Source organism: Dryobates pubescens, chromosome 11, assembly GCF_014839835.1.
Source record: "Dryobates pubescens isolate bDryPub1 chromosome 11, bDryPub1.pri, whole genome shotgun sequence".
NCBI lineage: Eukaryota > Metazoa > Chordata > Aves > Piciformes > Picidae > Dryobates > Dryobates pubescens.
Window position 1 is genome coordinate 16,434,853 of NC_071622.1, and position 23,729 is coordinate 16,458,581.

The 23,729-nt window shown below is 42.6% G+C and overlaps 1 protein-coding gene and 1 non-coding gene across 2 annotated transcripts in view; one reads left to right on the top strand and one right to left on the bottom strand.

Annotated features, from left to right (window-relative positions):
• The first annotated feature begins 3,193 nt into the window (after positions 1-3,193).
• Positions 3,194-23,729, top strand: part of BCAR3 (BCAR3 adaptor protein, NSP family member) — an 89,115-nt gene continuing 68,579 nt past the window's right edge. The window contains exon 1 of the mRNA XM_009909883.2: positions 3,194-3,296. The gene's annotated coding sequence lies outside the window, so the exon portion shown is untranslated. The remainder of the gene's footprint in view (positions 3,297-23,729) is intronic.
• On the bottom strand, positions 3,403-3,489 carry TRNAR-UCU (transfer RNA arginine (anticodon UCU)). The gene is given in 2 exon segments: positions 3,403-3,438; positions 3,453-3,489. It is a non-coding gene; the product is annotated as a tRNA-Arg (tRNA).

A 23,729-nucleotide genomic window follows, 5' to 3' on the forward strand; every position in this document is an offset into this window, starting at 1 on the left:
ATAAAATACATATTGTTTCTATATAAAAATACATCTTTATATTATTAAAGTTTTAACATTCATTCAGGTAGGTAGTGCTTTTAATATTTTTTTCCTTTTGATAATTGCCAAATCCTTCTGAAAGTAACTTGGCAGTGGGGTCTATTGTCTAGGGTGTAGTGTGCAGATTGCGTAGCTGACTTGGAGTGCTCTTGAGGGAAATAACGCTTGGAAGGCCTTGGCTGTGATAACATCACCTAAGATGGCATTAGTTTAGTTCCCTTGTTCCATTTTGTGATTGTCAGAGCCATTGTGGGTTGGGTTTTAATGACCTTGTTATTTTATCACTGTTACAGGTAGAATAACTCAGTTGCTGCACTTTGGTAACAGAAAAAAACAGATAATAGAGTTCTATTAATACATTGTCTTAGGTGGATTGGGTAAGAAGATTTAGATGCGGTTATCAGGGGACCTGTGGTGGTGTTTTCTTTTCTGCATTTTAAAGGTTGTGGACCTTGAACTCTTGACTAGTTTTTAACCATGACATTTTTCTTCTGCTGAGAATGAGAAGTACTTGGGTTTTCTATGGATTAGCTATTTGTGCTGGTAATAGCTAAAACGAAATGAGCATTATGGTATATACTGATCACCAACTGAAGCTCGAGAGAAATTTTGCTCTCATCCTTTGGGTCCTCTTACAGTCTTAAGTTGACCATAATGTTTTGGTACCAGAAACAGATGGGAATCTAGATTACTTTAAAAGTCTTGATAGCCTGGAGATAAATGGTGTGCTAAGTAATGTGAATTCATTGAGAACTATTACATGTAAACTAAAAACACCCATCCCCAAGTCTCAGCTAACATGCAAATGTTATTTTTATACAAATGTGTGTATGCTAATATCTTGATTATCTCTAAATTACAAAAAAAGCCAATAAAAACAACTATTATGGTGTCTTATTCTCGGGATGAGATAGGGAAACACAAAAAAAATTAACACTGAGGAGTGAAAACAAGGCACCATGGTAGTTGTCATTCTGTTGCATCCCAGAATGTTCAAGCACAACTCTGGAAAACCAATGTACGACTCTAAAAGGCCCTGTAAGAGAAATGTGAGCTTCGGTGTTACAGAGCAACCAGGCTGGTGTCTGTTGCTGAGGCTACCGCATAGCTAGTTACAGAAGTTACTTTATGTACAACATAGCTAGTGAGGGATTTGGTTTATGCCACTAGCAGGCATGGTTAGTTTAAGAACAAGAAGTAAGGTAGTTCTCATATTCCTCTGTCATGCTCTCATTGTTCACACTTCCTTTTTCCTTCTTTGGGGGTCTTTAATCGTCTCTGCAATCAAGTTAGCCTCCTTAGAATTTAAGATGGCTTCTTATTGCTATTTCCCATGCAATAAAACTATTTTTGATCTCTAATTTTTAAAGGTCCTCTCTTTATGATAGTGGCCTACCTGGGTAAGTTTTGCTGAGACTTGGAATCCTGCCATAATAGGAGCTGGAAAGGGACTATGAGAGCATCTGCCCAGCCTCCTGCTCAAAGCAGGGCTAGACCAGGTTGCTCAGGGCTTTGTACAACCAGGTCTTGAAAACCTGCAAGGATGGAGACTGTACATCTCCCAGAGCACTACTGCCTGACTCCTCAAAAAATATTCATCAAATCATATCAGATATAAGAACTATTATTAATTATTAGACTGCCTCTTTGCCTTCATGTTGCTTGCTTTAATTAATCCATAAATTTTTAACAAGCAGCACCTGTCCAATTTATGTTGCTATAATTTGATATTTTTCTTCCCTTATGATTCTCTTAATGCATACTGAAATACTATGTTGTTTGTGCAGCATTCTTCTCAAAATCCTATTCATGCAAATATTTTATGGAATTGTGTCCTGATACTTTTTTGTTTGGGTTTATACTAGAATCTGTTGCATGTCCAGCATCAAGAGAGAGTTGTCCCTTTGCTTACTTCTAGGAAAGTCCCTGCTCCTTGAACCTATGGTTTTCATTTTCTTTTGGACTGTAGCCCTTAATCTGCATTTTTAGAATATTGATTATGCAAATATTGCTTGCAGCATGTAAATGCATATATAAAAACCTCTGCCTTCAAGGTTGTCTTTTAATTAGGAACCAAGCACATTTTATGAAGCTATCCTTAAAAGTATATGGACTGAAATGCATTGCTAGAAGTGACTGAACAAGGAAGAACTCTCTTCTGGCATGATGTGGTTTCTTTCTATGGGGTTAATGTAGAGGTTTGGGTAATTATCTGCAAATCCTGAGGAAAGTTTGGTTTCTGTAAACGGTTATTTTATAGCTAGATGGCATTCTTGAATGGGTTGGTGTGCTGCAAAGTTGTGATGGTTAATGACCCTGCTTGTGTGTTTCAATTAAGTGGATTTTTATTTTATTTCTTTAAACATAAAAGTTTGAGGCTGCAGTCACACATGAATCAGATTAAATTGTAATTTATTAAATTGTCAGCAAAATCAAGGAGGTTTTTCTAGTGCTGCTGTTGTTTCACCACCCAGGTTTTTTTATTTAATTGCTGTTATTTAAAATGGCTTCTTCATCCTCTCTCTATAGATATATGCAAGTTAGGAACAAACAGTATGTATTAATTCAAGTGTTAGATGCTTCAGTTTTGTCTACTGCATTTTGTGTTTTGTTGCTTGGAAATAACCAGCATCGTGGCGTAGACCACCGCCGAAGTGTCTCCAGCAGACACCGCCTTTATCAAGTAAAAACACTTTCCTAGGACTGTTCTAGAAACATAACAGCATGGGTAGGCAGGTTCGTAGGTACTGACAGATGTGCCAGTTGCCGCTGTGAAGGAAGTTGCGCCCTGGCTTTTTTTCGTACGTGTTTTTAATGACCTGGCTGCGTGCGGGACAGAGGCGGCCGGCAAGGGCGAACTGCCTTCCGCCCAGGGCCAGAGCCGGCTGGCGAGGGCGGGCTGCGCGCGAGCGCTGCCGGCGCACCTGGTCGCCCTCTTGCCGCGCGTGGACAGTAGCCGTGCCAGAGGGCCGCCGGCGGGACGCGGCGCAGAACCTTTCTCCTGCTGGTCTGAAGGCAGACGGCCACGAGTGACCGTGTCCGTCCGCCCCTCCAGCTTCCTTGCTGGTAGTGAAAGGATCTTACGTCGACCGGGGAGAGCGTTGCTTGACGGGCTCGGCACTGTCTCCGCCTGTTCCCAGCCTTCACTGCTCTACGTCGAGCTTGCCGGGAGGCGGGCCCAGAGCGCCTTTCTCACCAGAGCCTGCCGCCGGGAAGCGCCAGAGGTCGGTCGACCAGATTGCTCCGGCAGTGAGGTAACGGACGGGAGGGTGGTGTACAAAGGTTTTTAGCCGAAGATGGGGGAGGGGGAGCAAAGTAAATGACAGAAAAAGGCAAAAGTAAAAAAGAAAAGGGGAGACACGACTCCGCCGGGACTCGAACCCGGAACCTTTGAATCCCTTCAAACCCTCTAGAAGTCCAATGCGCTATCCATTGCGCCACGGAGCCACCTGTTGGAGTGTTTGCGCACGGCCTAGAGAGCCTGCGCGTGCGGCGGTTCTGTGAGAGGGCTCTGGGTGGTTTCTAGGTGATGCGTGTGTCACCCTTGCGCCGGAACACTGCCGCTTGTGTGGTTTTTCCATTGTTAACCGGTATGAATAGGCCTAGGCTTATAAACTGCTATATAAACGAGTCTCGAGGTAGCCTCTACATCAAACTTGAGTGCTGCCCACGGCTGGGTCCCAGGTGTTAAGTGCTCACTGTAAGGCTGTGTTGTTACTTCTGCTGAAAGATTAATGTTTTGAAAGTTAATGAATTAGATCGGATTGCTTTAACAAATACAACACTTCTCATTTTGCAGTTACTTATGTGTTCTTTACAACACTCCGCTTCTGCAGTAAACATGAACATTTCAGACAAAGTGCCATCTTTTTATTTACAGCACCAAGGGTATGGGAACTGCATGAGGCTACTACACCAAGTTATTTTAACATTAATGTTTGCCAGCACTGTATGTTTTTAGGGGCAGTCCAAATATGGGAGTTTTGGTTTTAAACAATAGCATCTGCATTGAAGGAACATAGAAAACTGTAGTTATGTTTACTGGGCATCCCATATGTTGCAGCATTTTTCTGGCTTTCTGATGTCACACCAGACAAAATAAAACACACCACTATTGTGTTAGAATCTGGAAGACAAGACACAGGTGACTAGTCCATGCAATCTTTATCAGACACTGCAGCCATTTATTGAGGTGACAGAGAAATGGGATATGGGAACCACACCTGGAAATCAGTGCCTTAGAGTATTTTGGAGGCATAACACCCCCGACCCCCACCCCACTCCACCCCCACCTTGTAAATGGAAAGAAGGAAGAAGAAAATAAATCAGATAAATAATATTCTATTATGTGACAGTATTTTCAATGTGGGTGGAAACATTACAGTATACTTGAATGCTGTGAATGGTCTATTACTAAATCCATTAAAAGGAACAATGACTGAACTGTATCTGTTCTAAAATCACAGTAAAACCCTGAATGGATTCAGTAAAACAAGGTTTTCCCTTAAAAGCTCTAATCAGGATCTGAAACAAGGCTTTGTTATTTTTATAAAATCATTAGAAGCTCCCAAATATATGTATAAAATATATATTAGTATAATATATATTATGGTAATATATATGTATAATATATTGCAACCCCCAAAAACCAGGAGTATAAGGTTCTTCTTTCATTAACCCTCCCCAAAACTGAATTCTGAGCCCAGGAGAAATCCATGGCTTTCTGCCACCTGCCACCAGGATGATTCCCAGGCCTCAGGCACAGGGCTCCTCATAGTGACGTGGCCTAAATTATGCAATAAAATGGTGCTGTGAGAATCTCCTGTTCTACTTCATAATAATTTTGACGTATCTATATTTGTAAGAATGGAGAAAAACATGGAAAATAAATGCTCCTTAGAATCTGAGGAACCAGGAAACTAATCAACTCGAGGTAAAATAAGCTGATTAGAATGCACAATCCACTAGCTATTGTATCAAGGGCTGAGATACTGGGTGTAATGAACAACCAAGGTAACTCAGGTAATGAAGGCACACTGGTGCTAGCACACCCTGTGATTCCTGTGAAGTCAGCTTGAATGGCTGTGGCCAGCAGTAAGCCAAAGCTTGTGCGCTGGCTGATTATTAAATAGCTCCTGCAGTGCTGCTCAGAAACTAGAAGGTTTCTTGAAGGGTTTAGTAGTTACAGCAACAACCACACTGGAGGTAAAATTTCAAGTTAACAAAGTCTTACAGAGCCAGAGCAGTTATAAACACAACCATGATATACCAAGTTGTACACAATTCAGAGCAGGTCTGATTTGACTTAGAAAGCTCTGGGTCTGTACAGTCTTGCCACAACTGTTACATTATAGCAAAACTCTTCATAGTGCTCCTGGTAAAGGAATGCAGAGTATGGAAAGTTTTTGAGTCCCGCAGGCATTGCATAAAAACAGCAGTCTGTTCCTTTTAAGAGCTGAGTTGATCTTCAGAATAAGATTAAATTTCTGCTTGTACAACTCAAATAAACCATTTTTACCTAAGAGTCACCACAATCTTCTTGTAGTTTGTGAGTACCTGGGCACATTATTTTGGGGTGAAGCAAGTATCAGTACCTGAGCGATGTGATTTGGTAACATGGTACCTTTGAACCAGCATCTAATGACTGCAGATAGTGAAGAACCAAAGTTTGCTGTGAGAAGATTAGCTCCAAGGGCATATAAGTGACTCATATGTTTGTTACTTCCTCTCATATTTTTGTTTTGATTACTTGCTTTACACAGGTATGTAAAGGCTGGCTGTTGGTCCTGTTTATTTAGGAGGACTGACTGGGGAAGCACTTGGAAAGTTTCAGAGGTATTTCAAAATTTTCAAATGTTTCCTTTTCTAGTCTGTAAATGTAGACCCATGCAAAGTCCACCTTTTGTTTCCAACAGCAGATGGAGCTGCTGCATGAGAAACAGCGCAGCTCTGCAGTTCCTAAACTGATGAACGGTATGTCAGGCAAAACAGCGGTTGAGATTAACCTTTGCTGGTGCCTGGACCTGAATCGGTCCTTTGGACTTTCCCTCTTCTGGAACCGGCTGAAGTCCACTTCTCTTGCAAGCTGTCTTTCATCTTAGTTCCTCTTGTACTTTATGCTCTGTTTCAGGGAGTAAAAGTTTCCAGGAGTACAGTTGTGCTGGGTTTAGTTACTGGCACTTAGAAAATTTTCTCTGAACTCAGCTAGGTGCCATTTTGCTAATTTTAAATAGGAAAAAAACAGATAGAAAGTGCATCAATGGAAGACCAAAAATAGTACCATCCTCTAGAACTCTTCTGTTGATTAATAACTAAATAAATGGAAGAGTCCTTCAAGAGACTTTTTACAACTTGGGTTTCATTATTTAATTATTCCATTAAGAGGTAAAATAAAAACATCCTATGTGCTGTATATCCAATTAATTTTGGTAAGATTTGAGCTTCAGTGAATGTATTTTAAAAGGCTATTGTTCAAATATACATAGCTCTAACAGGTGTTTGGGAGAATCATTATCTTTCTCTCAGAACATTTATAGTAAATACACCTCCTGAGAGCAGGAGCACATAGAAAGCTTCAGACAAAATGGTTGTCCTGTATAGAGTACCTAAATAAGACCCTCAGACAATCTTCTCTTTCTCTCCCTTGAAGTGGGGGTTATTGCAGCCCTGATGGTATGATTCATCTGTGTAGCGTGGCAAGAGAAAGCGCTCTTTGAACTGGCAGGAAAAATGCTGAGATGCACAGGGCCAGAGGCTACGGAAAATAACTCGGTCATGGAGGGTTTATTTCAGTAATTTGCACTTTGAATATTTTTAATAATAATAATAATTTTCCTAACATGAAGGTAAATGCTTCATATTGTAGATGATGTTGCATCTGCCTTCTCCTCAGTGGGGTCTGTAATTTCAATGCAACTATCAGGGCACTGGAGAACTACCCCTCTTTATTATCCTGAAAAGACATTCTTCTTTTGCTTTTTATTAACATTTCAAGTTTGATAGTAATTCCAAGTTTGCCCTTTTGTCTGCTTTGCTGAAGTTGTATTCTGTGCAAAGTACTCACCTATGATGCATTTTGGATGGTTTTTCTTAACTACAATTACCCTTGATCTTTGGCCTCCCTGTGTTGGGATTTCTGTCTGTGTTGCAGTCTATTTCTGTATCACCTAGTTCCACTTTACTTGTTGGTTTTTGTGTGAGTGTGAAATCCTAGACACGTGGTTTAGTTCACTTCATTTTAAGAATATTTATTAAGATTGTCCCTTTGGTGTTACAAAATTGTATCTAGTCTTATTATGTTACTTGTAATTTTCAGAGCAAACAAAGCAACAAGCTATGCCTATTTTTTCCCTCAAGTTAATCTTCAGATTTGTGGGGAATGCAGCTCAGATTACCTTAGGTGTCAAAGCACTCTTAAGGACTACACATTTAATTTATTAAAGATTAATTTGACAGTGCAAAGTTTTGTTGTCTTACATTTTGAAATCTAGGTGTAACTGTCTGGGCTTTTGCCTTTTTTTTAAATTAAAGTCAAACCAACAGATATTTACACAATCAAGTAGTTCCTGTAAAGCTTTTCAGACGACACTATAGCTCATCTTCTATGCAGTTCAGAAGAAAAAGCATTTATGTAGTGATCTTGAACTTCTGGTTTCCTACTCCATTCTTACTTGCTGTGATTTGCGTACTCACAGCACCTGCTGTGCTGTGGGATTGTAGGTGATCTGCTCCACTTATTCTTCTGTAAAGTATAGACAGTAGATCCTGGTTATTCCCCGTGTTTTGCAAGCTAGTCATCTGTAAGGTAACTTTAAAATTTTGGTAAGAAAATTCCTCTGGAAATGCTTCATTATTCTGTACCTTAGTTTGTCACTTTCCATATATCAAACCTGAATGGCAGAAGACATCTAATAGTAGCCACTCAGATGGTTTAATTGCTCTTCAGCAAGCTTCCATTCTCCTTTGTGTAGGTTTACTAAATCCGGTTGGGTGGTGGAATTCTCCTGTAGTCTGTTTATTCAGTTTTCCTCAGCTCAGTTACTTGGTTCTTCATTTTGTAAGAATTAAGTGGTTGTACTGTTCAGGTAACCTTGAGACACTGATACACGTTATGCCCTCTTTCAGAGTTTTCTTAGGAAAGAAATACTAGAAAAACAATAGCAAGTATATAGATTTGGTCTCAAGACTTCCAAAATAATCAAGAGGAGTAGGGCATGTTTCTCTAGCATACACACTAAGGCATAGTACTTTGAGATTATTAATAGATTATTTTTACTCATAATCAAGTATGCAGCTTTAAAGCAAGAGTTTAAGTATACAATTAAAAGATAATGAAGCTGAAATAATATTTTAAAATCCTTACCTTTTCCTGCACTGTTTAAATGCAGTATTTGCTTTCTCTCCTCACCCATGTGCTCTGGGAGTGATGTGCTGTGTTTAAGCAGTGGTGTAGTGCAGACATCTAGTTCAGTGCAGATAACAGGAATGTTTTGTAAGCAAAACTACTAGGTTAACTTCTGCTTTCATTTGAATCATTCTCAATCTGAACTAACAAAACCAAGCCAGCAGTTATTTCAAGGCTCTGTCAATGTTAGTAAGAGTACAATATGGCCTGGAGTGCCTTATTTTTTTTAATGGACAGAGCTGGCATGATGCTAGCTTTTAGGAGAGAAAGCTAGGCAATTTTTGCCAACTTGTCCATTGAAGGTGTCCCTGGTTAATAAATCCAGGCTTTAAGTGTTGCCATTACCTTTCTTTCATGGGAAAAAGGGGGAGAGGGAGCTTTTAATCTGTATTGGTATTGATTGGGACTCTGAATATGAATAGGAAGAGAAATGGCTGCAGACTCTTGTTTCTTGGATGAGGGACTTCGGTATTATGGGATTTATGCTCTTTTATATTTCCCAGTGTGTGCCACTAGTACTGCGTGGAATATTTTTCTCAGCAGATGAAAGTTATTGTGGGGTCAGAGTTGTCCTATCAACTGTTCGTATCATCACTGGGCAAATAGTTGTGTCCCTAAGGTTGTGTGTAGTCAGTGCCATTTCTGGAAGGAGCTTATGAGGCATCTTCTAAAAGGATTAAAAGCTGTTATTCTTGGTTGAATTTTGCTTTTTACTCAGTTATGAATGTGGCTGACTCAGCAGAGTGACTCAGAGTCAGTGAATACTGACTCTGATCTAATTACAGAAACAATACTATTTTAAAATTATGTCCTTTTGTCAGTCTTTTAAATACAAATATTACACAGGCTGGGAATCTAGCCCAGAATTATTATATACACTCTTCTCATACTTCCCCTAACAAGTTTTTACTAGATCTGTTTCAAATGTGTGTTGATTTTACCATAATGGAATTTTTCAGTAAGATTATCCCTCTGTGGATTTTTAGGATCATCAAATGTGGATTATGTTTTCAAGGCTTGCTTGTAACTTTGCTTTGTCTACTTCAATATCCACTCAGTGTGACCGTATGACGATTTATGATTTTGGGGTTTTTTTGTGGCTAAGATCTGTGTACAGCATGAGGTAAAGGACTGGGTGCCAGCAATGCCCAACTTCTAACACTGTCTTGGCCTTGCAGTACGGTCTGGCAAACATTCATGTTTTCTTGCAGGTGAAGAGAGCATGATGTCTGACTTGGTGTTCTGCAGAATTTTGGCTCCATAATATTTCTATGTAATGGACCAAGTCTGCAGTCAGCACCCACACCCTTCTAACTCTTCTGCTATTCTTCCTCTTTCTCACTCTTTTACTCCCACTTGGCAAGCATGAAGGGAGTGTGACCAAGCACCTGACCCTGCATGGGCACAGCTGTGCAAAGAAGATGCTCAGTAGGTCACAACTGACACAGTGGATAGGGAAGATGATGCAGCACCCATACTACAAAGGAGTTACTGTGGCTACTCCAGCTCTTCAACTGAAAGATGTGGTTAATGGAACATCATTACTGTCTTAGGCCTCTTACATTCCCTCCATGCTATCTGCCAAGTAGGAAGCAAAGCTCATCCCATTTTCCAGGAGTTGTAGAAACTCCAGATTTACTTCTTGTGATCTCTTTTATGCAGGTAGAAATCAGAAATTACTTTTGTAGTAAGCAATCAGAGATGGCTTCCAATGTTTTTTTTTGGGTTTTCTGTTGTTTAGGTTTTTTCTTTTTACATGGTTGATATATAGCTTAGATCAGAGATGCAAAGAGGTGGATTGAATCTTGTGTCATAGGAGCAAACAGAGACCCTAGAGTTCATCCATAGTCTACATATGGATGTCATGAGTGGTATGAAGCAGAAGTGAGTCTGTGGTCAGTGTAATGACAGGGGTGATACTTAGATGAAAAGGAGTGGTAAATCTCTTTGATGCTTTGTAAGCAGAGTAGATGGGAACAAAGGAGTTTCAGATTCACAAATAGGTGATGTACACCATGTGAGTTAAATCTGAAATACAATTTTCAAATTTTATAAAGTATTATCCAGGACACTGTCAAAAAAATCTTTAGAATTTACAACTGTATTACAGCTAGTTTGTTGGTTCCCCCCCCCCCCCCCCCCTCCTTTGGCTTAAGGGAAAAAAGTCACATATTGGTTTTTTGTTTGTGGTTGGTTGATTTTTTTGGTTGGTTTTGTGTGTTGGTGGTGTTTGAGTGTGTGGGTTTTTTATAAGATAGCTGGATATTATTTGCTCTGTGGGTTACTGGTAATGGTAGGCAGATGTGCAAGTGGTGTATTTGATTCTCTTTGGGTCTCAGTCTGCTGTAAATTCTTCTCTGATGAAAGCATGGTCAAATTCACTTCAGCAGAATTAAACTAAAGGCTGCCAGCCAAATACTTAGCTCTAATTATTGCCATGACCCAAGTATAAAGAACTCAATCAGTTCTTCATGTGAAAAGGGCATGTCTTTTCCCCTTTGTTTTTAAACTAATTTAGTATGAAATCATGTGAATATAGATTTTTGAGTAAATAAATATCTTTTCAATTTTCTGTCACATCTCCAGTTTGTAGAGCCAGGAAATATGCAATGATCAAACATTCTGTTACATAGAAGAGTACATACACTAAATATAAAAATCCCCAAAGTACAATAAAATCCAAGCAGATTTCCACCCCCAAATACTCAATTATTATCTTCAGGTCTATGTGGGAAGTAGCAAGAAGGGGGGAAAAAAAGAGGTTTTGCATGGTAGTGAATATTGATAGAATGAGTTTGCTGGGAAAACTGGAAACTTAGGTATCCCTCCAGGGCTGTTGTTCTCATGGTTATTTGGAAGATTTCCAACTTTTTAGCTGATACATTGACCTCATGTATGATACATACTGTAGGACATTCTTCACTGAGCGAGTCATTCGTCATTGGAATGGGCTGCCCAGGGAGGTGGTGGAGTCGCCGTCCCTGGAGGTGTTCAAGGGGAGATTGGACGTGGCACTTGGTGCCATGGTCTAGTTGTGAGTTCTGTTGGAACAGGTTGGACTTGATGATCCTTGGGGTCTCTTCCAACCTGAGTTACTGTGATACTGTGACAATCAGGCTTTTGAGATCTAGCATAATCAAATATGACATAGAGTGACCATATGGCAGGAATTAATTTTCTTACATATAATAATTCCTGTTAAGAGCTATGCCACAATTGTTTAGTTGTCTAATGCTTCTCTTTGGGTGTGAGGATGAGGTGGCTACCTTGTGGAAAGTGGGCTGTGGCTAAGGAGTTGCCTGAGGAACAGGAGGGGTGATAGGAGGTGAGCAGGCTTTATACAATTAGGCAACAAAAGAGATCAGTGGAAAATCAGTCCCAAGAGCAGTCTGGAGCATTGTTCTTTCTGGCAACATCTCTGCCTGAAATATCTCTGCCCATGGAGCTACAATCACCAAACATGTAGAGCGATCTAGAAAGAGATGAGGATGAGTAAGGACTGTCAGGGGAGGCATCAGACCCAGCTAAGCCTGGACCAAACATCAGCAAGAGATCTTATTATTAGATTTTCCATTTGACTTAACAATAAAGCTAACTTGGAATGGGCATATTCAGAATAGAATTAACCAGGTTGGAAAAGACCTTTGAGATTGAGTCCAGCCCATCACCCAACACCATCTAATCAACTAAACCATGGCACCAAGCACCCCATCCAGTCTCTTCCTAAACACCTCCAGTGATGGTGACTCCACCACCTCCCTGGGCAGTCCATTCTGTAATGGGTTGGGGCAGGTCCCCTCCCCACCACAGGCAGAAATAACGACTCAGGCAAACGGATTGCAAAAGTGATGAAAGTTTAAATAGAAAGCAGTGAATGTTACAGAAAACCCAAAGCGCAGTGACAAAGAAAGATCCCATCCCCACCTGAGGGTGCATCCAAAACCCCCAGGGCTCCTTCTTCCCCCTCCCTCTGCTGGGCTAGTCTCAGCTGGCCAGGCCTGAGACTGCCCATCCCCCTGTGGCCTTGGGCCCAATCAGGCCCATGGCCGGGAGATCTCTCCCCCAGTTACCAAGTCTCGGAGAGGGAAGGAAAGAGGAAGTGCCAGACTCCGCACTGGATCTTATAGTGGTGCAAAGAATTATGGTAGGGAATACACAATTTCCTGTGTCCATCCCTCTGGGCTGGACTTCTGGACACAGGAAGTGAATGCACCAGGGGGGCACCCAGCTCAAACTGCAACATGCCACCCCTGTATTTCATACCATAATCTTTGCACCCAAACACATCATCAGATCAGAAAACTTCTGATGACATGTCCGGCGAAGTCCATATCTTCATCTGGGCGTCCACTCAAACAGTCTCTCATTCAGGCTCAAGCATCAGTCCATTCCAGTTGTTCTTCCTCATGTGATGGAACCTCCCAGCGACGCAGTCCTTCTCCTGCAGTGTGAATTCCTTGTGGACTCCTTGGGACATCCTGGTCACCTGGAAATACCTCACAACTTCTCAGCCAAGCCTTTACTCTCCTATTCAGCGGCAAATTCTCCACCCCTGGGGCAGGCCAGTCGGAACAATCCGGCTCCACGACTGCCTTTTTCAATCCATCCAGGGTGCCGCAGCCAACCGCTTTCACGCGGACCAAAGCTACACGGATGCATGCCAGAGGCACTCCGCACCCCCCGGCTGGGCGCTCGCGTACCGAGGCAGGACAGCATCCGGCTGCACAACCTCCACCCCCGGAAGAGGGAGGAGCTGCGCCACAGCCCACTGAAGAAGCAGGGAGGCGGAGCCAGGTGCTCGGCGCCATTTTCGGAACACGTCCGAAAACACCAGGGAAAGATTTACAGCTGCCGCCGCCGCCTGAACGCAGCCCGGCTCGGGCGGTGCCGCCACCGCCGCTTGAACGCGGCCCGGCCCGGCCCCCGCCGTCTCTGTCGCCGCGATGCAGAGTCCGAGTCACCTCCAGCAGTCGCTTGCCCGCTCGCCGCGGGTGTCCGCTCCCCGCAGCGGCCGCGGGCCGACCACGCTCTGCTTGCCGCTGCCCCTCCTCCGCTCCCTGCCGCTCCGCAGAGAACGAGGAGAAGGCAGGTCTCGCCTTCTTAGGCTACTAGAGCACTCTTAAGCTACCCTGGGCAGAAAGTCACAGAAAGAACCACCCCTCGCTGTTCCCAAACAACAGCAGGGACTTCCATGCCATCAGCCACGCACCAGCTATCCTTCTGCAGTCTACAGGAGTTCACACAGTCGCCCCGGTAACACAAAACCTGAGCCCCAACTTTCCAAACCCAAACCGACGCCCAGAACTAAATTTAAACTCTCCATCTTTTGCAATCCGAGCTGCAGTTGGCCCCACGTTGGGCGCCAAAAATGTAATGGGTTGGGGCAGGTCCCCTCCCCACCACAGGCAGAAATAACGACTCAGGCAAACGGATTGCAAAAGTGATGAAAGTTTAAATAGAAAGCAGTGAATGTTACAGAAAACCCAAAGCGCAGTGACAAAGAAAGATCCCATCCCCACCTGAGGGTGCATCCAAAACCCCCAGGGCTCCTTCTTCCCCCTCCCTCTGCTGGGCTAGTCTCAGCTGGCCAGGCCTGAGACTGCCCATCCCCCTGTGGCCTTGGGCCCAATCAGGCCCATGGCCGGGAGATCTCTCCCCCAGTTACCAAGTCTCGGAGAGGGAAGGAAAGAGGAAGTGCCAGACTCCGCACTGGATCTTATAGTGGTGCAAAGAATTATGGTAGGGAATACACAATTTCCTGTGTCCATCCCTCTGGGCTGGACTTCTGGACACAGGAAGTGAATGCACCAGGGGGGCACCCAGCTCAAACTGCAACACATTCCAATGGTCAATCGCTCTTTCTGTGAAGAGCTTCTTCCTAACATTCACACTAAACCTCCCCTGGTGCAGCTTGAGACTGTGTCCTCTTGTGCTGGTGCTGGTTGCCTGGGAGAAGAGACCAACCCCCACCTGGCTACACCCTCCCTTCAGGCAGTTGTAGAGAGCAATAACGTCTCCTCTGAGCCTCCTCTTCTCCAGGTGTGGTGGTGAGAGAAAGTTCAGTTCTCCCACACACAAAAAGAAACCACGGCTAACTCAGTCGGAGAAGCAGAAATGGATAAAAGCTATATTTACAAGCAGGATGAAATGCAGATGGTTGTATACACAATATACAGAAATATACAGGAAAGAACGTAATACAGAACAAAGCTCCATCCTCCAGCCAGGAGGTGTCCCCCCTACGCCCTCTCTCCCCCTACCTCCCTTTTTTCCCAAAAAAGGGTTAGAGAGAGAAAAGGTAATTATTAAGGAGAAAATTCTGTTAGCTCAAAGAGTATGCAAGAATTATTCTTATCTGTTAGTTCAAGGTTAACTCCGTCCTGCAGCTGTTGCTCAGAGAGAGACAGAAGCAGACAGGCTGAAAAAAAACCAGACAGAACATACTGAGATTCAAACTGCACTAAAACTTAAAGTTGCATTCTACCAATGAAATTTGTTTAGACTTTATCTTTGTTTTCATTCTACACCAAAACATCCAGCCAGAGTGTTCCAGCAACTGTCCCTTTCTTAAAGGCACACCCTAAAACGGTCACAATAGGCTAAACACCCCCAGCTCCCTCAGCCTCTCCTCGTAGGGCTTGTGCTCCAAACCCCTCACCAGCTTTGTTGCCCTTCTCTGGACATGTTCCAGCAAGTCAACATCTTTCCTAAACTGAGGGGCCCAGAACTGGCCACAGTACTCAAGGTGTGGCCTAACCAGTGCTGAGTACAGGGGCAGAATGACTTCCTTGCTCCTGCTGGCCACACTGTTCCTGATACAGGCCAGGATGCTGGCTCCTGTTCAGCCTACTATCAACCAACCTAGGTCACTTTCTGCCTGGCTGTTCTCCAGCCACTCTGACCCCAGTCTGTAGTGCTGCATGGGGTTATTTCGGCCAATGTGTAGAACCTGGCACTCAGATGTGTTAAATCTCATACCTTTGGACTCTGTCCAGCCTGTCAAGGTCCTTCTGCAGAGCTCTCCTACCCTCTAACAGATCAACACCTGTCCCCAGCTTGGTGTCATCTGCAAATTTACTGATGATGGACTCAATCTCCTTGTCCAGGTCATCAATGAAGATATTGAACAGGATGGGGCCCCACACTGATCCCTGGGGGACGCCACTAGTGACTGGCTGCCAGCTGGATGTGACACCATTCACCACCACTCTCTGGGCTCAGCCTCCAGCCACTTCCTAACCCAGTGCAGAGTGCTGCTGTCCAAGCCACAGGCTGAGAGCTTGGCCAGGAGTTTGCTGAGGGGGACGGTGTCAAAGGCCATGCTGAAGTCCAGCCAGACTACATCCACAGCCTTCCCCACATCCACCAGGCAGTCACCTGATCATAGAAGGATATCAGGTTGGTCAGGCAGGACCTGCCCTTCCTAAATCCATGCTGGCTGGGCCTGATCCCTTGGCCATCCTCTAAGTGCTGTGTGATTGCACTCAAGATGACCTGTTCCATAATCTTGCCTGGGACTGAGGTCAGGCTGACAGGCCTGGAATTCCCTGGTTCCTCCTTCTGGCCCTTCTTGTGGATGGGCATCACGTTGGCAGCTTCCAGTCATCTGAGACCTCTCCAGTGAGCCAGGACTGGAGGAAAATGATGGAGAGCGGCTTGGCAGCTCATCTGCCAGCTCTCTCAGCACCCTAGGATGGATCCCATCCGGCCCCATGGACTTGTGTGAATCCAAGTGGCTAAGCGGGTCTCTAACTACTTCCTCCTGGATTACAGGGGAACTATACTGCTCCCTGACTCCATCTGCCAGCTCAGGAGGCCAGTTGTCCAGAAGACAACCTATCTTGCTATTAAAAATTGAAGCAAAGGTGGTGTTAAATACCTCTACCTTTTCCTCATCTTTAGTTACAATATTCCCCTCCGTGTCCACCAAGGAGTGGAGGTTGTCCTTGCCCCTCCTCTTGCCACTAATATATTTGTAAAAGGATTTTTTGTTGTCCTTCACAGCAGTGGCCAGTCTAAGCTCTAAATGGGCTTTTGCCTCCCTAATTTTTTTCCTACATGACCTAGCAACATCCTTAAGCATTCCATGGGTAACCTCTCCTTCCTTCCAAAGGTGATACACCCTCTTTTTTCCCTGTAATTCACTCAGAAGCTCATTGCCCATCCAGGCTGGCCATCTGCCCTGTTGGCTCTCATCTTCCGGCAGATTGGCACAGCCTGTTCCTGAGCCTTCAGGATTTCCTTCTTGAAGTAGGTCCAGCCCTCCTGGACCCCTTTGTTTTTAAGGGCTGTTTTTCCAGGCTCAACACTTCTGAGTTAGTTCCCTAAGTAACCTGAAGTCTGCCCTCCAGAAGTCCAGAGTGGAGGTTTTGTTGCTGCCCCTCTTAGCTTGACTGCATATTGAAAACTCAATTATCTCATGGTCACTGGACTCCAGATAGCCTCCAGCCACCACATCTCCCACCAGCCCTTCTCTATTTGTAAAAGGAAGGTCAAGCAAACCCTTACCCCTGGTAGGCTCACACAGCAGCTGTGGTAAGAAGCTAGTCTCCATACACTCTAATAACCTGCTAGACTGCCTCCTTTCAGCTGTGTTAAGTTCCCAGCAGATATCAGGCAGATTAAAGTCAACCATAAGAACAAGGTCTGGTGATCTTGAGGCAGCCTCTATCTGCCTATAAAATAATTCATCAACCTCTTCATCCTGGTTGGGTAGTCTATAACAGACTCCAACCAGGTTGTCAGCCTTGTTTGTCTTCCCTCTAATTCTCACCTACAGGCACTCAACTTGATCACCCTTAATCCCTAATTCCATGGCATCTAGAGCCTCCCTGATGTACAGGGCCACCCCTACACCCCTTCTCCCTCACCTGGCTTTCCTGAAGAGCTTGTAGCCATGTGAGTCATCCCACCACATTTATGTGATGGCAACTACATCATAATTTTCTTGCTGTAACAAGGCTTCCAGCTCCTCTTGTTTGTTACCCATACTGTGTGCATTAGTGTACATACATGCACTTTGGCTGGGCTGCTGGTTGCACCCCTGGTTCCAGCTTACCACCCTCAGACTCCTGTCTGGGGGAACTGGTTTCAGCCCCTTCCCCCTTCAAATCTTGTTTAAAGCCCTGTCAATGAGTCCTGACAGCTCCCTTCCTAGAACCCTTTTCCCTCTGTGGGATAGGCCATTCTCATGTGCTAGGATCTTTCTCCCCCTCTGGGACAGATATTCTTCATCTGTTACTAGCAGACCCAGTGCCACAGAAATTTCCCCAAGATCCGAAACCGCAAAATTCTTTTGGTGGCACCAGCCTCTGAGCCACTTATTAATTACACCTGCTGTCCTGTTCCTTTCAGTACTGCTTCCTGCAACTAAGGGTATTGATGAAAAAAATTACCTGTGCCCCTGACTTCTCAACCAGTTTTCCCAGAGCCTTGAAGTCCTTTCTGATTGCCTTTGGACCTCTGGTTACAACCTCATCAGCGATAGGTATTGGAGATTCCTTTCTACAAGGAATGGGAGCACCCATCTGCTACCCTGATGTGATGTTTGGGAATGTTTGCTGAGTGCTAGGGCTTGGGCCCAGGATATTGCAGAGACTGTCAAGGTTTGTCTGATCCTTAGACTTTTGCCCTTTGCTGTGCATCTGCATAGGTACCAGGGACTTATCAGGAGGGACTGGGAAGCTCTGGGGCAAGGATGAAAGTTACAGGGGCCCAGGTGTCTCTTTAGTCCTTTCAGTGAGCAGAAGAGGCTTGGATAGGAGAGAAGGGTTATCTTGACCTAAAGAGAAGTGATGGTGCAGGATCAGTGAAGAGATACCCTTATGACTGTGGAGTATCTTACTCCTCCTCTGAAATCAGCACAGCTGAGACCCTATCTTAAGTGCCCATACATAAAAGTCTGCAAACAGAAGGAAGTGGAAGTTTATGCACAGCTGGGAAATGAAAATGTTACTGTGATTATGAATATTAGAAATAGTAAATCAGTTACTTGGAACATATACTTTCATTGTGACTTTGTTAGTGATTTCTAGCCTTTTAAAATTCAATTTAATGATGTTGAATGGTATGGTAAAACAAGATCGATTGCAGAATTGCACTTGTTGGTATACTGACTTGTGGTTAAGTGACTTAGTGAAAATCATCTGCCAGTCACTATCAGAGTTAAGTCAGCTCTAAGTTATCTGCCTGGAGTTCTCTTCTGTCTTCCATGTTCTTACTTTTCTATTCAGAAAATTGTACAATGAATGTGATTTGTATAATGTAGTTTTACTGATATTTTCAGCACCGTAGGTCTGCTAAATTTGTTGCTGGACTCAGTATGTTATGCACATTATTAGCAACAGATTTACCATCATGTACTGGCCAACTTGAAATCTAGCTAATTTTTAATACAGTTGCAAGAACTAATTTATCATGCATTGAAGACAGTAGATGTATCTGAGGAAAGTAAAAACAACAAAGTTCCCCATTCATTAAATTAAAATTTGCTGTCAAGAATCATTGTTAGAATGGCTACCTAAATAGCCAGCAACACTATACACTGGTATATTATAGTGTAGAATATTAGTTTGATCAGTGCTTCAAGACTGACAGTTGTAAAATAATAATAATAAATATATATATACACACTTTGTATCTGTAAACACAGTAAATTTGTTTTGGAAGTCATTTAGATATTTCATATGTGAATGTTGTGTTGCAGTTTTGTAGTTAGCTTAAAAGCTGAACACCAAACTCTCATTCTGAGCTCAGTAATCTATCAGAAAAACTTTTCTCTCCCGCAGCCATAGTACACAGAACTAGCAAGTGAGTTTTATAGCTAATCATTGTTGTATACTCTTCCTTCCAATTTTTGTCCCATAAAACCAGTCATTGAATGTAAGGCAATTTAACACCCTACAGAATTTACAGTATGAAGAAACAAAATGCTTTGCATCAAAAGGCTCTTCTGTGCAGACAGGGCAGACACAAAGGCTTCTTTGTGGTGAATGTGCAGAGTTCGCTCCGCCATTCTAAATCAGCAGTGAATTTTTCTCAATTGTAGCGTCGAGGTAAAATGTCCTTTGTTCTGTAGGGGGCTTTACTTTGATTTTCAAAATGCTGTCAAGCAGTTAGCATTGACTTAACAACAGAAAAAAATGTCTGTGCTCGTAATTGTAATATACAGCTATATAAGGTTTATTCAAATTATTGCAAATAATTTCTGCAGCAAAATGAAAGAAGCAGCTTCCAGCATCAGTGATGTTTGGAAATCACAGGAATCGGTGATACCAAGATCTCTTTGCCGTCACCCATGAAAATAACATAAAGATGATGATGACGATGATTGCAATATATGACTGTAGTTTATTTTGTAAGTGTTTTGAGTTTGCAACCACTGGGGTATGGAATCTAGAAAAAATTCATCTGAAAAAGCTGAAAGAAATACTGTCACAGATCCCATTGAAAATTACAGAGAGATTTGGGTAGACCTTTACACCCAGACAGAGGTTCAGGAACATCTTAATCAGATTTAGATACAAGTGGTCTTCATTCAGTAAGCTTGCTACAAAATTATTACTTGCTTTTGTTATTGTTGTGATGACAAGGTATGGTATTGTATGTGCAGAACCAGGAATATGGCTTCTGGATGTACCTTCAAGCACCATTCTTATTAGTGGCTGGTTTGGAAGGGAAATGGGCTCATTTTGTATTTGGTATTGATTGGCTATGGAATCAGTAGTAGTTGTGTTTTTTGATTGTCCATTTTGCATCTTGTTTTTCAGCCACACAGTTATCTGCTAGAGACAGTTTTATGGTTTATGTTTCTAATCAGCATGAGAAAAGAGTGGAACAGTGTTTGGTGAAAGTGAGAAATGGTACCTCTAGGCAGACTGGACAAGTAACATTCACATAGTGTTTAAATAGAACAGCAGAGTCTGGCACAGGAGTGACCTCATTTTGCTGCAGTTTTGAATCAGCCAAGTGACCCAAGTTGCCTCACATTTGTATCTGAGACCATAAACATCAAGCTCTGTATAAAGGGGAATGTTTGCTGAGGACAGTAGGGCTTCCTGTTGCTTGGACTCCTCCTGACCCTGCTTCTCTTTTTCCTTCTGCTCCCAAGGACTTTCTTCCCTTTTAGTGTGACTGCCATATCTTTTCTGGGCTAAGTATAATTTTATATACTTGATACTGACATTGTGTGGTTTCTGTTTCTGTATGCCCAGCCTGCTATTCCCAGGTCAACAAGCTAAAATACAAACTCAAAAACCAAGTTTGTGGAGAGGTGGCCCTTGCCACAGGCAGGTGGGTGGCCCCGAACTGTGGAACAGGTGCCTATTTATTGGGAGATGCTTACATGCTTTACTTCCATTCCCACATTCCATCTACCTTCAGACTCATTTGTTTACCAATCACAGTTATCTTGCGTTCTCACAGCTGGTCTTCAACACCTGCGTTCTTGCTCATTCCAGAAATCAACTGCATTCTGCTATCTCTGCTCTCATTCAATTCCTATATGAATCTGAAGGTTGGGTTACAATTCATTATCTGCCAGCTCTGGGTTCCCACAATACTGGAATCAGTTTTGTTTTCCCATTGTCATTGTAACTCCTGGGTATTATTTTCTTTTCTGGGTATTATTTTCTTTTCTGGGTATTATTTTCTTTCTGGGTATTATTTTCTTTTCTCAATCCCCCTTTTCTGCTGGGGAGGGTTCATTGACTGATAGATGCTACAATTTAGCCCCAGATATATGGGCTAGATGTTGACAGGAGTTTCTTTGGAATCCTTGGAAGATGTGAGAGTAGAGTGGAAGGTGAACAAAAGAAAGGGCAGAGGAGAAACATAGCGAGTGTAATGTCGATGGTGTTAATAATGGTGTTTGTTTGGTTTGAGATTGTCCTTTCAGGGTCTTCACTCCTGCAGTGCAGCATGGAGCCAGGGTGAATGTGCAGCTAATTCCCCATAGAACATGATGAAATTGGTCCCCAGCAGCCTGTACTGGTTTGCTTTTTTAAAATCAGGTTGTTTCACAATCTGTGTGCTGACAGAGTTTCTGTGATGTACATCCAGCAAGGTCATTCACCCTTGCAAGCAGTAAGTAGCTTAACTTTAATATACTTCAGTAAATGATAAAATGACTAGGTTTTAACTCATGGATTTTAATATTCTTGACATCATACCTCTCTTCCTTGGAGCTATACCTAAAAGCAATCTTGTGACCTGTTGTTTTGCCCCAGGAGATGCTGGTTTGTTATGGTTCCAGTAAGGAGGACACTTGGGCTGAGAAGTATTGCTTAAAATGCCATCTATTGGAGCTAACACTGTAAAGAAAAAGGATGCAGTAAATAATTTTATGTCATTCTGGATGCTGAGTTTTGTAATATTGAAAGAACTGGAGCCAAGCACACCAGGCAGATACTGTCCGTGGAAAGGTCATCTGATGCTTTGGTCCCTTGGGCTCTTGCAGGGTTTAAAAAACCTATTTTGGTTCTCATTGCAGAGCTGGTTCACTTGAGAACTGCTTGCCTTGCTTTCAGATAAAGACATGGACACAGAGGTGATGTAATCTGCAGTACTGAGTAGGAGCTCCTGCAGGCTTCTGTGTTACAGCTAGCTAGCTGGCTCAGCTATCTCCTGCAGCCCTGGGAACGAGCTAGTCAGCGACAGATATGACAGCTAACCTGTACACACAGCGCAGGTTGCACCTGATGTGTGGATCACTAATTCCTCAATACAGTGGTCTTCTGGCTAAGTTCAATAGAGCTATCATTGAATCAAAAAATACTTAGATAAGTAATTGCTAAGTGATGTAATTATACATTGAGGTTTGAAAGCCTAAGTGTTCCCAGGGCAGCCTAGGTGAGTGGGGAAAGATTGTAACTGAAACTTTTAAGTGGCTTCCATAATAAAGTATTAATAGTACATGATAAAATATGATGTGAGGCCTGGAGCAGATAAATTTACTGATCCTTTTTAAGATATTCAGTTCTGGACTGGTGGAAGATGTTTTGAGCTTGTGTGTAGTTTCATATTGATGTAAACGTGTCAATTTTGTTGCTGTTGAGAGCTGGGTGGTGGCTAGTTTGTTTGTTTTTTGTTGTGTTTTTTTTTTTTAAGTGGGGTTTGTTTGTTTCTCAGTTTACAAGGGTTGTCTTTGTAAGAATTTTTTTTTCTAAGAAGTATTTAAAAAAAAAAAAAAAAAAAAAAAAACACCCCACCCTGTAAAACTTCCATAATGACTGCTTGGCAAATGACAATGGCACACTTTTCACCTAGTGGAAAAGTAATAATTAAAAACAAGGTGTGGAAAAAGTTCACTCAACAGAGTATACAGCTCCTCCTTGATTTAGGGGGTGAAAACCACAACTCATTGCTCAATTATTGTCACTGTGATTCAGCAGCAGCTGTCTCCTAGACAGGTTTGACTGCTGATTGGGCATAGGGCTTCTCAAGGCGTGCCTTTTACCAAGGAGCATTTGCATTTTAAAAGTACATGATCGACCATGATAATCTCCTATGGTAAGAACCCTTGTATTTGTATTTATTAATCAGTACCATCTTACCCTAATGAACAATGTTCACTGGTTAATAAGAAATAGTTAAGTGTGCTAGCAGATGTTTCCAAAATTACTTTGTGGGTTTAAACTTTGGAAAGATCCTAGTCTTGGATCTTAATTGTGGCAGTTATTCCTCAGTATGCTTGTGCTTTGTAATAATGTAATCACAAGGTGTTAGGGGCTGGAGGGGACCTTGAAAGATCATCTAGTCCAACCCCCCTGCCAGAGCAAGATCACCAGGAGCACACAGGAACACCAGGAGCACACAGGAACACACCCACATGGATTTTTAATATCTCCAGAGAACATATTTTGAGAGAGAATTGTTTGTAAGATTTTACATAGTCTGCATTTTTCATAAATCCTGTATGTGCTAACTATTTTCAGGGAATCTTTCTGCTCATGTTGCATAATGGTCAGTCTTTTTTTTTTTTTTCTCAGATATCTGAATTGAGTTTATACATATTTGTCAATTTATCAAATTATTTGGAAAATAAAATTCATCTTATTGTAACATCCCTTGGTCTGCACTGAAAGGAGAATCTTGATGAAAATACAGGCCTATGTTGAATACATTTGTACTTTGTAATTCTGACAGTTTAATGTCAACTTTACTATCAAATGAAAAGATGCAATGATTACTTTGAAAGGCACGGAGAGATTGAGCAATTTTGAAACATGGTACATAGACAAGTTTGCATGCAAACATCTGTGATCTAACACTGTTGGAGAATGGA